We start from the raw sequence: 15,414 nt of genomic DNA, 5'->3' as shown, positions 1-15,414 counted from the left end.
AACATACGAGACATCTAAATTGTCTCTACTTGAACGACAAAAGAACAAGACGACTAGCATGTAAAGGCAGATAAGGAAGACAACTTCCTCTTCATGACCTTTCTTATCAAGTTTTTCCAACACCAGCCTTTCAATATCATCTATCCACACCTTTGTTACCCGTGCTTTGGGATCTTTTCTGATAAATCCTGGCTTTGTTTTGAATGGGAATTTCTTGACGAGGGGATGTGACTGAGTCAACTCTATCTCTGCCTTCGAAGTCATAATATCATTTCCTCTGTCTCCTTCAATTCTTGGAATCAAAAATGTAACAGCAAGCTCACTAGACGTTGATGCTATGGATTTGTTTTCAGACAACTTGAATGAATGTTGATTCAAATCTTCATGGTCATATGATAGAAAGACTTCATCCATCAGCTTGTTGCTCTTACCATCCAAGTATGCCATGTTTGCAGCATATAACCAGTTATAGAACTTTCCAAACACACACACATTCATCATGTTAGCCTGCAACGGATTCAAACCACCTCTGTCTTTTATCTTACTAAACAAGTGACCTACCCTAAGGAAACCTGCTCTATAAGTACCTCCTTGAACTGCAGATTTGGTTTTAGGTTTAGCTGCGTAAAAAAAAGAACAAAAAAAATGCATTTTAGAACTGCTATTTTAGAATAACAAAGGAATGCATAAAAAATATAACAACATTTTTTAAATGCATAACCTGTGATGCAGCAAGTCTAAACAATGCATAACTAGTCATGCATTTAATATTTTAGAACAACAAAGGAATGCATAACAAATATAACAACATTTTTTTATATGCATAACCTGTGATGCAGCAAGTCTAAACAATGCATAACTAGTCATGCATTTAATATTTTAGAACAACAAAGGATTGGATAACAAATATAAAAACATTTTTTTATATGCATAACCTGTGATGCAGCAAGTCTAAACAATGCATAACTAGTCGTGCATTTAATATTGGAACTGAATAATATGTCATGCATTGATTTGTTAAGGTGCATAACTTATTATTAACTGATGCATAACAGGAACATGAAGGAATTCAACGCACCTTGTTTATAGACAACACATTGCTTATTAGATTCAAAGAAAATCTTACCATCTTCGGCATCATTTGTATTATCATCCTCATTATCTGTATCATCACCCAATACTTCCTTTGGTGCAACTTTCTTTGCTTTCTTTGCATCTCCTTTAGTGTTTCGACACTATCAATTTCTTCTTTTTCATCTTCAACATCAGTAGGTAAAATCACATTGAGGAGAAAATTATGTTAAAATCGAAGAAGAATAAAGTGATAACTAAAAAAAATTTATGGGTATTCAGGATGAAATAGTTTTCTTTTTAGGTTTACTCTTTTTTTCTGGTTCATCGGCAATTACTGTAACAAAATTTAAAATTAAAAAAAAATAAATTCAAAAAAAACAAAATCAAACACTAACAGATGAAGCTAATGATAAATCTCACTGGGTTTTTTCTGTTTCTTCGACTTCATTTTTCCTTTTCATCTGAAGCATCAAGAACAAAAATTAAAGTCGAAAATCAAATAAAATCAAATTTACCGAATGCATGCAAGAATAAGATCGATTAAACTAGTTTTAGTACCTAATTTCTTCTCTTTTGATTTCTGAAGACGTGTTTTTGTCGGTGTTTCATCCATTTTGGTTCTACTGAATTCTAGGGTCAAGGTTTTTTAGAGTTCGAAATTGATTTTTAGGGTTGATCAACTTCAATAATCAATCATCCGTTACAGTGTTTATGGAGGAATAGGAATAGAAAAACGGATGAAGAAAAAATGAGAAGAACGGATGAAGAAAAAACGAGAAGAAGAGAAAAGAAATGTTTCCGACCGTTTTTGGGAATTAATAAAACTTCCCAGAACCGCTGAAGGGTAATTGAGGAACTCTGCACGTTTTTAATAATTTTAAATAATGTTTGGTGCGACTGTAGGGAAAAGTAATTCTTGGCCTGGCGGTAAGAAAAAAAAATTTGGGGCCTGCGCCTAAGTTCCCCTTTGGGAAAACTGATCGGCAAATGTTCGCGCTGCAAAAACAAATGGGCGATACTTGAACCCGTGACCTGCCTCTCGTCTTGGTCACCCTTAAGGCTTTAACCAACAGTACTGTCTCACTTGGGCGAACTAAACAAACAATGTTCTTGCTTTATCCTATCTTCGCTCTTAGCTGGTCAACAAAAACTTCGCGAAAAATGTGCGACCCTTAAGGCCTTAACCAACTGTACTGTCTCACTTAGGCGAAATAAACAAGTAGAAATCGACGTTTAGTCCCAAATGTATTAGGCTTTAGACTATCTAGTCCTGCCATCTCAAGCCTAGTACTAGAGGATCTAAACTTACCAAATTTTATACGGGTCAATCCTTTCATGGACGATTCAGTCCAAAACTAACTTTTTCCGTGGGAAAAAATACCCCTCAGCTAAATGTCATATCACCTCTTCGTAATTAAGTTCCATGTTTTCATTTTCATTTCATGGAAACAACTCTCTTGAGCGAAGAAAAAAATCATAAAACGGATTCTCGTCGTTTCATTGAAATTTCAATCTTCAAACCTTATTATGATAATCGAACAAACATCGAATTCGTCTTTGAAAAACTTAAATTGTCGTTATCAGTTCCATTTCTTGAAGATTAACTCAAAATCGGTAAATTTTAGCAAATCAATATGAAGATTTCATCATTTCGAAACGATTTGAAAGGTGTGAGTACGTTCTTATCATTTAATTTGAGTTAATCTCCCTCCCTCTCTCCCATAGAAAAGCAGAGAGGGAAACTCTTTATACAGATCTAAAGATTTAGAGAAATAATTTTTGTTTTGATCGATGAAAATTGGAGGTCTGCTCCTAGGATCGTTTCTTATCTATGAAGTATTGGACTCCTTCAATTCAAAGATGTAAGTAGTAGGAATAATAACCTAATTTTTATATCATATCTCACTTTAATTTTGATTTTTGTGCATCGGACTCGAAATCTGTTATGGTTTTCGTTGATTTGTATTAGCTGGTTAAAAAATTTGTGATTCATTTGGTGTTGTTTAATTGTGAATGTGTTATATTTTCTTATAAGAAACCATGAAAAATTTGTGTAAAATATTACTTTTCCATTCTTCTTTTTATTTTTCTTTTAGGTTCTGAAGTTGTGATACTCACAAATCAAATTTTTCTATGTAACTTCTATGAGTAGTTTTAATTACGTTATGCATTGAAATTATGGAATCTGGTAGGAGATAAAATGATACTACTGAATAATGAGAATGAGTAATCACTTATCAATGAAATTATGGTTTTGCTTACAGATACCCTAGTCCGGAGATCTGACACACATACAAACACATTTCCCTTATTACTTCACCTAATAAGAGATGGTTGTGGCGCAAGCACTAGGCCGTTGATAACCATTGTGGGATTTCTATTTCAATTTTTACTCCTGTCATTGGTGGACCAATTTGGAGTAAGTACTCAAATTCGATTTCAATTAGACTAATTTTTTCAAGGATTTTTCACTAAAACCATAGTATGGTTGTTTTTATAATCCATCTTAGGTTCTTATTATGCAGACAACTTTTATTTGTTGTGTCTAAGCAAACACAAATGGAGGAAAGAAGCCAAATGAATTAATTAACGCCTCCTTTGGTATGTCTATTACTTTGTCCCACTAAAGACTTGTTTCACTTAAAAGATCAGGTTCTCGTCTAATTAATGTAGAGACCCTCTTTCATTTATGTGTACCTATATATTTACCACAACCACAACTTAAATGATTGATGATGACTTACAATTAAGCATGTAAGTGCTAATTCAGGTTCAAAATTTCCATTTATGTGCTCACTACGCATTTATGTACCAGCAATACGCCATGTACATAGAAGTGCACTTTTTTTGTCCTTGTTATAAGAGGTGTATATGCTTGCACACCACTTTTATGACTTGTACATCCAATGGACTATTTTTAGTTTTACATGTGAAAAATTTGGCCTTCCTAGTGATGAAATGGGTATCGTAACTGTCTTAATGACTTTTTGTAGATATATTACCTCATGTTATTGTATGCTTGCATTAATTAATTGGGATAAGTAAGGGTAGATTCATTTATTCATTTCTCTTTTTTTTTTCTTCCAGAAATGGCCGAGAACAAAGGTCATGACTACTCATATGGATGGTGGGAATTCTTTTTTGGGTTCCACAATTCGAAGCCGAGACGCAAAATGAAACATTTAAAAGGTATTACTTAAGAATTTCCACCATTCTATTTTTTTATTTTATTTTTCATCCTGGTTATTCTATTTGTTTGTTGATAAGTACACAATTATATAAAAACAATCCATATTTGTGCATCTTTAGTAGTATCGCGTTCCTATTTTACTCAAACTAGAAGCTCTCGATGTATGCTGCGATGTGTACATAGTTGTACACATGCTGAATATTAATGTGTACATAATTATACACCTTTTTATTGGTGTAATTTCTAGGTGCTGATCGACAATTCAGGAATAAGCTTTGGTTAATGTTTAATCCTTCTACTGGTAATTATTACTCGTATACTTTTGTTTTGATTTCCCAATATCAATTCGGCATGAAAATTTGATAATGGTAGACTTGAATTTATATCAACAGGTGAAACACTATCGTCGGATTGCAATTCAATATTTGTTATGAGGTCAGTACCAGCTTGTCTTTTGTTCTTGTTAATCATTCACTTTGTCTTAGCTTTGGATAACTGAACTCGAAAACTTTTATACTTATATGGTGCAAAAAAATATTTTTCCACTAAACTCTCTACCTGCAACTCCTGTTGAGAAGTTTCATGTGAAATTACTTAGATTAACTGCTTGTTTAGGATATGTCCAATTTTGTGTTTTTTTTCTTTCTTTTTGTTGTAGACTTTTTATGTCTAGACGATTCAAGTTGTATATGTGTATAAACTTCTGCATTTTGTTCCGTCTCATGAATCTACGACATGTTTTGTGTATGCGGATGTTAGATTTTCTAGATTTTGTACATGTGTACATGGTCTAATGTCCTGTATCATTGACATATGACATGTTTTACGGGTATGGATGCTGGATTTTCATGATTTTTGTAGATGTGTACATGGTGGTACACCACCATGTGTACATATTTTTACACCTAGAATATTAGTGTACATTGTCGTACACACGTGACAGAAATTACAAGTGTACATAGTATCCCATTTTAGGATTCTTAATCAAGTTTTAGTGAACAATCTTTTTTTCGTTTTTGGATGTCAAATCAGTGATGCTATAATTCAATGGATGTTGGTTACGAAAGAAATGTTAGGGTTGTCTGATTGCTCCAATACTGTCAATTGTATCAATACTTCTCTAGCAAGCAATAATTCAAGCATCTTTCCACTATAACAACGTAGAGATTGTAGAATCAAGGCCAAGTGCAGCAGTAAGTTAAACTAAAATCCAAAATCGTTGAGGAACTGGATCTGATTCACATAATATAGCTGAATAATCATATCTATTGTAGCTTTATAAATATTGTTTCTATTTGACCACATGAACTTCCATCAACGGATGCAACCCAAATTGGCAACAACCTCCCGAATCTCGGGTCAGATATACAACAGAAAAAATCACTCAACAAAAGTATTGGTAAGAATATATTCTTAAAAGTACGTAAGAATTAACTAGTGTATTTTCTTGTACACCAGTTATATGGGTGCATATAAAAGTGCACCTTTTTTTTGTGTGCTTGTTACAGGTGTATATGCTTGTACACCTTGCTTTTGCTCTTAGAGCTTCAATGGAGGAAGAGAGGGAAAAAAGGATGCTGCTGCAAGGGATGAAGAAGAAAAATGAGGCGGACAAGCTTCAAGTTCACATGATACAACTATGACTGAAAATGCTGGCATTATGTTTGATGGAGCTAATACAAACGGTTTGATGGAAGGTCTCATGATTATTACTGGTTGTCCTGGGGTTGAATCTGTGGTTAGAAACATGATGCAGTTTATGATTGTACATGAATTAGAAAATGTGGTTTTTTGCAATGAATGAAAGATGTGTTTGGTTTGATTAGAGTTTATGCCTGCTCGAGTCTGAAAGAAGATGGTGTTACTGAGATTTCAAGGGTGTTAGAACTGTTGATTTGATGAATATGAGATGGAGATAGTGTTGTTACTTTGTGTGATTTATAGTCTGCGGTGAGTAAGCTGATAACGAAATGAAGAAGCATTGTGTATTGTTACTGGCCGAGCAATTACAGGTATGGATGAGCTGCAACTGGCTATGAAGTAATTGCAGGTGATGCTATGGGAAATTTGGAAGAATGAGTTGCTTCTGTGTTGCAGTACAAAGAATGGTGCAGCTGGGTAACTGGTGTTATTGAGATGGTAGAACTCTGAAGTGGTGACCTGGTGAATAAATATGAAATGCCGATGGAATTGCAAAGATGGAATCTGAAATGTGTGATGTCGGTGGTACTGAGGAGCAGGAACTTATGTTGTTGTTGGATGGGTAGTGTTGTTGTAGAGAAGTGCCGCTAAGATTGGAAAGCTACAGAAACAGATAAAAAATTTGAGATGCAAGTTCTTCCTTGAAACTTCCCTTTTTACCCTTGAAACTCATAGATCCAGTGAGATTTGCCACCAACAGTAGCTATCATCTTTGAACTTCCACAAACCAATAAGTTACATGGAGGATTATCCTCCCTGTTTCTAGCGCCAAAATGTAACTATCGAAAATCCGACAGCTACACCCAAATTTCAAATCATTGATCTAAACAACATTCACATGAAAATGAAGATAAAGTGATGGAAATATAAAGATACACAAGAGTTTTTTACGTGGTTCGATCTATGAAATGATCTACATCCACGGGTGTTTATTATGAGTATAAGATTACATTCAAGATTACATGGAGACTCCATTGAAGGGTGTTATGGAGCTCTATCTCTAAGTGGTGGTTAAAGAGAAGAAGAAGGAGATATTTTGTGTGTGTGTGTTCTCTCTTTCCACTAATTTCTCTCCTCTTTACATAACTTATTCCCTTCTCTCATAGATTCTTAAGTACTTATATAGATAGTTATCCTAGTAGAAGACAACCAAGACTCGCATGCACGACTGATTCTTCTTCAATTTGTTTTATTGATTTACTTTTCAGAAGTTTCCTTTATCTGTTGTGATTGAGATTATTTCTTCCCGCTTCCTTGGTGAAGTTGGTCTTCGTCGAGCGGTTGCTCTTCGCCTTATATGACGAAAAAGGTCTCGCATGCTTTAGGATTAAAGAACCATGCATGAATATAGAACCAGCAAACAGATCGATGGGGTTCTTTGGCCTACAAACTTACAGCATTGAACAAAATAATCTTTTCACAAAATAATCTTTTTCAATGCAAATAATGTAGCCATTGCAAGCTACGTGCCTCAACTGCCACTAGCTCCAACACCAGAAACGAAACCTCTTCCAATAGCCAGACAAATTCGTTAACTTGTAATACATTTCTGTTTCGTCTGAGATTTACACTTGTATTTTTCATTCTCGTATGCTTTAGTTTAGAATTATAACAAATCATCTCATAAAAAGAAAACTAGAAAACATGCCGCATGCTATCAAAAGATGGAATCCTTAATTTCATAATAAAAAAGTATTAATGAAAACTAATAACCAAATAAATTAATAATCTGCAAGAAAGAAAATAAAAGCAAAACTAAACTATAAAATCTGTAAGCAGAGAGTAACTTGCACTCGTTTGTCTCCACCTTGCAGTAGTGGTAAAGTGCACACCTTGTCTTAAGAATCAAGCCATATATCTGGACATGTTCTGACTACCCTCCTCTCTCTCAAGAAATTCTCGCGAATAAATCTTCAATCCGCTTCTTGATAACCTTAAAATCGGGCTTAAACATTCTACTTAGCTGCTCGACACAAGCTGTCACCAGGTCATTGTATTGCAAGACCTTACGAGCCTTCATAATCGGCACAATAGAACCATCAATCGCGTAACGCCTATCCTTATCAACATCTTCAATCACCTTCTTGTTCTCATCCAAAGGGGGGTAAAGGAATCCTGATCCTCCTCATTTTATCAGTGAACTCGACGTTCCACGCGAAACTGTCCTCCTGAGATATGCTTCTTGTATTAGGTTCTTTGGCTAGGATCTTGTACTTTGCGCACGAAAGCGAGTGGAGCAATCTGACAACGTCATCATCTGTCAAGTTTAGTTGTGCCATGATTTCTGAATAACTTAATTTATCTGATGAGTTGAATAGCACCAGAACAGCAGCTTGATGAGTCGACACAATAAGCTCTATAGGTTTTTTCTGAAACTTTCCAGTGCCGTTACAATAACCCATTGAGTATAAGTATGTAAGTTTCCTTTTATTGGTTTTTGCCTGATAAAAATCCTTGAAAGACTGCACACATTGTACCATCTCCGTAGGTAAGTTCAAATCGATAGTTTTGTAATTTGGCCAGAATCCTGCAGTAAGGACAGTGACATTAAAGTCGATGCCAGGATAAGCATAATCATTATTGTTTGTATACTCCACATAGTTGGTCTGCGTTTCCCTTGCTATTTCCAAGTCATTGACCATGCCTTCCATTTTCGAGATAAACTGTGCACCGCATTGCTGCTTCAATTTTGACAAAAAGCTCCTCTCATGATCATCATCAGCACTATTCTTATCGAACAGAAGACGGCGAGCAAGTTTTTTCTTACAGAACTCGGCAAATAAATCTTTGTCATCGAGATAAGAAAGCAGGCATACAATCTGGTCAAGGGCTTCCTCAACGGCATCATCACCCAGTTTCTCATTGCCTCCACCTTTCCTAAGGATACCATCAGAAAAGGTAGACAACAATTCTGAAACCAAGCTGTTACCGACCTTCTTGTTGCAAAACACCTCGAATGCCTCCTTAAGCGCCTTATGGAAAAGATTATCCTTTTTAAAGCAAATCGTCACATAGGCATTGTATTTATCATGCAACTCGATCACCCTTCTGACGAAAGCCTGCTATTGCATAGCCACCGCAGCTTTATCTTCCCACTTGGTTGTCACTGCATCATGTGCCTGTTGGATTAGAGATATACCCTCAGAAGTAACATGTTGTTTGAATGCAGCAGAAAGAGGATCCAACCCATTCTTTATATTAGAAAAAAGCCGATACATCCTTTCGAGATCTTGGGTTTTGTCATCTCTAAGCAGTACATGACATCCAGAATGTTCCTTTTCAAAAAGTTGTTGTGCATTATTAAGCAACAAGTGATGTTGAAATTTTTCCAACAATTCTCCTCAGTAGTGGAATTGGCGACGCTGTCTTTCTCCCTCTTCAAACGCTCTTCAGCCTTGGTCATATACTCCGGACATGAATCTTCTTGGATCCAAAGAGAAGCTTTCCGGGTATAGTAATCGGCTGTATCGGTTAAAAAGGCCTTTTCGAAATCATTCACATAAAAATCTAAATCCCCACTCTACTTTCCCATAATAACAAACATATCTATAGCATACTTAAGCATAGTACGATCAATATCATCTCCTTCACGTTCTTGATTAATCAAATAATAACAACATCTTTAACGTGAACTTTCAACCGCTCATAAATAATATTACGAATGCAATTAACTGCAGTATCGTTTAAGTTAGGAAGTGATCTACGAGCAATATAATAACGATCGAGATAGTAGAAAAATCGAGAAAGCCATTTTACCATAACTTTATGATTCGTCCACCTGTTAACGAGCTCTCGTAACATGAATATGTCATGCTTCTCCTGTATAGCCGACAGAACTCTTGAAATCAAGTATTTCTCAAGAGTCTCATTATATCTTTCGTAAAGTTGTCCAGAGTGATCATTAGGAGGTTTCTGAGTGCACATATTGTATATTGTTGTGTACAACGTCATGTATTGAGTTGAATCGAATTGCGTTTCACCAGGAAAATTTTCAAGAATTCTTTTCAGCTTCGCAATCCCTTCTTCCATCAGTGACCATCCTTTCTCCAACTCTACGATGTTCATAGGCTCAGACATGGTGGTCTAACGTAATGTAACTCCAAAACCCTAACTCAAAGAAGAAAAAAGATAATCGTCCGTTGATGATAATAAAGACGAGAATTTTTTATGAAGAAAATATAACTAATGGAACATTTATAGGGAAAGAAGGGAGAGTCCTTTCTTGTTGGACACTTTTTTTCACGTAGAGTTTTTTAATTATGAGTAACATCTCGATGAACATGTCAATCTCGTCTGTTGATTTAATTTTAATACCATTAAACATTCTGAATATACTCAAAAGCTTGCCGCTTATACGTTCATCGTATGTGATGCGGCCGGGAAGCGCTTAACGTAACAAGGCGAACTTTAAGGCCATTGTTTATGGTAATTTCTTGGATGCAGCTCCCTTGCCTTTCGAAACATAGCAGAATATCGAGCTCTCGACAAACTGCATACAATATACACCAGTAAAAGCTGTACACGATGTGACAATAGAACATATGCACATAGACATCAGAAGATGTATCCTAGTGAAAGGATATATATAAATAAGCAAAGGAGCTACAGGTTCGACAGTTCGAATAAATAAACAAAGCTTAACTAGTAACAACCACAACCAGAATTTAGCAAAACAGTAAAACAAAAAACTGAATGACAAAATAGACCTAGTGAAAACATGCATATACCTAGCTTAATCATCAAAAACAAAGTACTCGCTGGCTTTTGATTGGCACTACGAACTGAAGAGCCCCCAACTGTTTTTGGTTCTTTCAGGTTCAAAATGTGCCCAAAACCTTTCTCGGGAATTGAACTCAGGGTAGCAGACTCACATCTCGGAGTGGTGTCTTCTCTGGAAGATGTGCGAAGCGAGTTTCGGATCCACCTTTACCCATTTGGTATGCAGATTAAAGAAAAGAATGTGTTTGGGTTCCATCCAGTACAATAAGACATGGTCGCACAAGCTCACTAAACGACAATGCTGGCCGAGAAAATGAGTAGGATATGGCGACGGATCATCTTTGTAAGACTTCAGTATGTTCAAATGAACCTTTTTCAGGGTGCTAATGCCACTTCTACTTCCTGCTGCTGGTACTTCTTTTTTTCTAGGGTGGCAACACATAAATATCCTTTATGCTCAAAGAATTGGATATCACCTATCCTGGGTGATGCATTGCCTCCTCCAAACGGGAACTGAATGTATTGAAAATTCTCTTGATTGAGGTCGAAACAAAGACTGCCCCGAGGATTAATGGTGCGCGGCCTCCTCCTACGCCTCCATGAGAAGTGAATGTGGCTGCTCGGAAGATAAAGGATGGCATAGTTTTTGATGGTATAAGAGAATGATGACTTGATCGAGAGAAAAACTGCTTTCGTCTGGGGCTCTATGGAGATTTGGTGCCAAATCGATAAATCCAACACTTGAGTGACATAGTATTAAACTTGCGAACAGTGAATATCATTTTGTATTCCTTGCTAAAGGATTCGAATCCAAATCATAGGAGCCTGTACCTTCTATACGTCCATGATCGATAACGGGTGTAGGGGTGTAAATTGGGCCGGGCCGGGCTGTCGGCTTAATTATTAAATGGGATGGTATAGGGCGGGCAGGAAAATCTCTTACCCATGAAATTAAAAGGGCCGGGTGGACAGGATTATTTATCTACAGTTAGTACCCATGGCCTGCCCAAGCCTGTTATGTAATTTGGGCTCGGGCGGATAGGGACGGAAGGGCCTTGAATATTACTTAAAATTAATAATACAAGGGTGGTTGGTTTTACATAGTGGAGGACAACTAATAAAGCCCCTATTTTCGGATCTGGCGTGCGATGTCTTCGCACCCATATATTGAGCCTTCTCGCACGTATTCTTTAACTTCGTACAGATTCTACACTTTATTCGTGACCTTATGACGTCATCAGCTTCGTCATCCGGAATATGCTACGTGCGAGTAGGTTCGCCGCCTTATAATAGTGCCACTTCGCATGATATCTACGTATGCGATATTTAACCCCTACATTTTGCCTCTTCTCTTAGCGATCTTTGTCGAAGAAAGAGCGATGAGAGAAAAAAAATTCTTAGTCACTCTCGCTCCTTTATAGAATGTTTGTCGCGCCTTGTCAGCTTTTCATATTCCTTAACTGACAATATCCCGAGATCCCGGGTTTAACTGCTCCACGTGTCACTCTCGTCGTTTTATCGTTGGACACGTTGTGGTTGATCCCTGCAACCGTCACTTCATATTTTCTCAACTATTAATGCGTTCATAAAAGAAAATCTCGCATAAGGAAACAAAATCCTTTATATACCCCCTCATGTTTTCATCTTCTTCTTTTTACTTTCTTCTTTTTCCTTCATCCTCTGCAATTTGCTGTTGTTTTTCTGTGTTCATCTTCTCCTTGAGTTTTCTTCTCTCATATTTTCTTTTTCGTCTTCGTTCCAACTATTACTTCAATCTCCCCTTTACTGTATTACATCGCCTTCTTGATCATCTTAACTAACTTGATATTTATAATCTCATTCTATAAGAACAATATATGGGGAACAAGGTAAGGTGGAGAATGGTCCAAGACTTTGAGAGGCTTGAAGTTGAACTCAGAGATAAAGGTTTTAAACTATCTGCTCCTCCTTTATCAGGACCTACCTTGATGCTTCACCCTAGATGGTTTGAGATTGATCAATGGAATGATCAAAAGATCATCATCTCCCTGGGACAACTTCTCGCCGGTCTCCCCATTCCTCTTTTTGATCTGCGAATTCCTTTTTTTTATAAAATTCTGTATCACGATTTCAAGCGTGCGATTTTTCAGTTGAGTGGGGATGCCATCAGGATTATGTTTGAGTTCGCTCGTCGGGCGGCTGGATTAGGATCCCTTTACCCTAAAGAATACATGAATGAAGTGTACGCTGATCTAGAAATCATTCCTTCTGATTATACTGTTGAGAGCCTCTTTGCTAACTACAAATTTGTGATTATGAAGTATGAATCGTCCCGCTGGGCTGTTCGTCTGGCAAGGAAAGATAGCCTCGCAGAGAATCAGAGGATTATGCGAGACGTTGATTTTAACGATAAGACTAACCGCACCGCACGGAACTCAAATGACAATCGCTGGGACGTTTATCCTGTCCTCCTTGAGGGTCCTTACATCACTGGTTTTGGTGCTAACAAGTTGGTAAATCCTCTTCTTGAGGGATTTTCTTCCTGTTCCCCTTGGGTGTTCAATTGGACTGAGAATTATTGTGGTATGTTTTTCTAATTTTCGCTTTCTCACCAACTTCTTCTTTATTTATTTTCTTTTTCTTCGCTTCATTAATTTTCTCACCTCCAGATTGCCAAGTTGAAGAAAGATTTTAAGGTTCATGGAAGACGAGGCACACTAGAAGCGCTACATTCGATCACTGATGAAGTAAGAAACTTTTCCTCAAAATTTCAACAATATTGTTGCCTCTATTTCTTATCTTTATCCGTGCGCGAAGGTGGAAGATTCTTCTGAGGATGAGGAAGATACTTCTACTCGCACGAAGCCTAAGGGAAAAACTGTTGTTTCTAAGTCCTCTGTGAAAAAAAAGATTAAGGTAGCGAACCCCAAGAAAAAACGAAAAATTCCTTATACTTCATATTCTCCTTCTCCTTTAGTTCCTTCCTCTCAGGGAGACGAACCTTCGTTCCCTGATGATTCTGCTTCAACTTCTCCCATGGCTCAATTATCTCTGCCGCTGGTGATGATGATTTAACTTGCACATGTGAAATTATTTCTACCATATGCGATGCTCCCACTTTGAATCACGAATCTCTGAGTGGATCTACCTCATCCATATCTCCAGATTTTCTCTTCGCCTTGGGCTCTTTGGTGTGTTCCTTCTTTCTTTCCTAAATTTGGATGAGTTTAAGCTAGTATTTCCTCTTCACTCTTTGATGGTTTTAAATTCTCTTGTATTTTTATTGTTTCAGAATGCGCGAGCTTCTCGTGTCGTTGCCGCTGATTCGCAGAGAAAAATTCGCTCCTTAGAAGTTGAGTGTCAGAAGGTTGAGGGTGAACTTTCACATAAAACCCGAGAGGCAGATGAACTTCGTCAAAGGAACAACCAATTAATAGGTGCATTCCTTTTCGCTCCCTTTTATCTTATGACTTTTGTTGTATCTTCATGTTTTTTCAACTACTTATACCTGCAGAACTTTATAATTTGACCGAAGAAGCGGCTAGTCTTCCTGATGATAATTATGCCCTTTTAAAGATCCTTAACGCCTCCTTGGATAATTTTCCCATGCGCGTTTTAGAGAATCTTAGTTGGGAGTAACTGAGACTAAAATATGAAGTCCTTATTTGTGATCACAGACCAATATTAGTTTCTAACAGAACCTTCCAACGTCGTGTGCGTGAGGATAAAGAGAGAATTAAAGTTTTAGAAGCAAAAAAGAATACTCTTATTACTGAAAAAGATCAAGTGATTGCTAATGGTGCGAAGGACTTGAAGGAATTTCATGAAGCTCAACTCAAGATTCAAATAGAAAGGGACCGAGCCATAAGTGAGAAGAACGTTCTTCTCGCTCGTGAGAATGAGCTTCGCTCTCATCTTCTAATAGAGAATGATGTTGAGTTTGAATGGGCTGCTAAAGTCCTTGATAATGCTAGGCTGGGGTTAGCTACGAATGTTAGTTTAAAATCTGACCATGAACCCCTGGTTGAAACCATCATTTCCGAAAAAGAAGGTTTCCCATTACCCTTGCTTTATAACACTGCCTCTGTTTTATCTTTTGAATTATACATGTGCGATTTTTACTTTTATTCTTATCTCTTCGCAGTCGCTGAGAAGGAGTTTCTTGAAAAGGAGAAGAAATATCTGAGAGATATTGAACGTCTACAAGCGAAGTCCAATGCTGAAATTCAAAGGCTGAAAGCGATTTTTGAAGCTTGTGATACCAAGTGTCGTCGTCTCAAGAAAAAGCTCAAAGTCATTGTTTCCAATTTAACCAAAGATGCATTTGACATACGTGACGAGGCTATTAAAGGGGAAGTTGGCGATCTCTGTGTTGGACATGGCATTCCTTTTCCATCGCATTATGAGTTTAAGGATCCTTCCGATAACGGAGAAACCTTCGAGATTTATGATAGTGATGTTGAATATGGATATTCCGACGAGGAAGATAGTGATTCTGAGGTTGATGAAGATAACTCTGGCGAGAAGTAGCCATCCACTTTTTGGCTCTCTTTTATATTCTTTGTATTGTATAAACACTGGTTATTCTTCATCTTCTTAATAGATGTCATCTCCCTTTCCTATATTTGCCTCTTTACTATTCTCATGGCTCTACTATGTTTAACATAAGGCTATCGCGATGTTGCGAATAACATAATTTTGTTGTGTTTATAATCCCATTCTTTCCTCTGTTATTCGCGGGAGTGCAGTTT

At 37.0% G+C, this 15,414-nt stretch overlaps 1 pseudogene; it reads right to left on the bottom strand.

Moving 5' to 3' along the window:
- Positions 1-7,810: 7,810 nt before the first annotated feature.
- LOC113316962 lies at positions 7,811-10,042 on the bottom strand (annotated as a pseudogene).
- Between the last annotated feature and the right edge of the window lie 5,372 nt (positions 10,043-15,414).

Source organism: Papaver somniferum, chromosome 10 (genome assembly GCF_003573695.1).
Source record: "Papaver somniferum cultivar HN1 chromosome 10, ASM357369v1, whole genome shotgun sequence".
NCBI lineage: Eukaryota > Viridiplantae > Streptophyta > Magnoliopsida > Ranunculales > Papaveraceae > Papaver > Papaver somniferum.
This window is presented reverse-complemented; position numbering and strand designations above follow the sequence as displayed.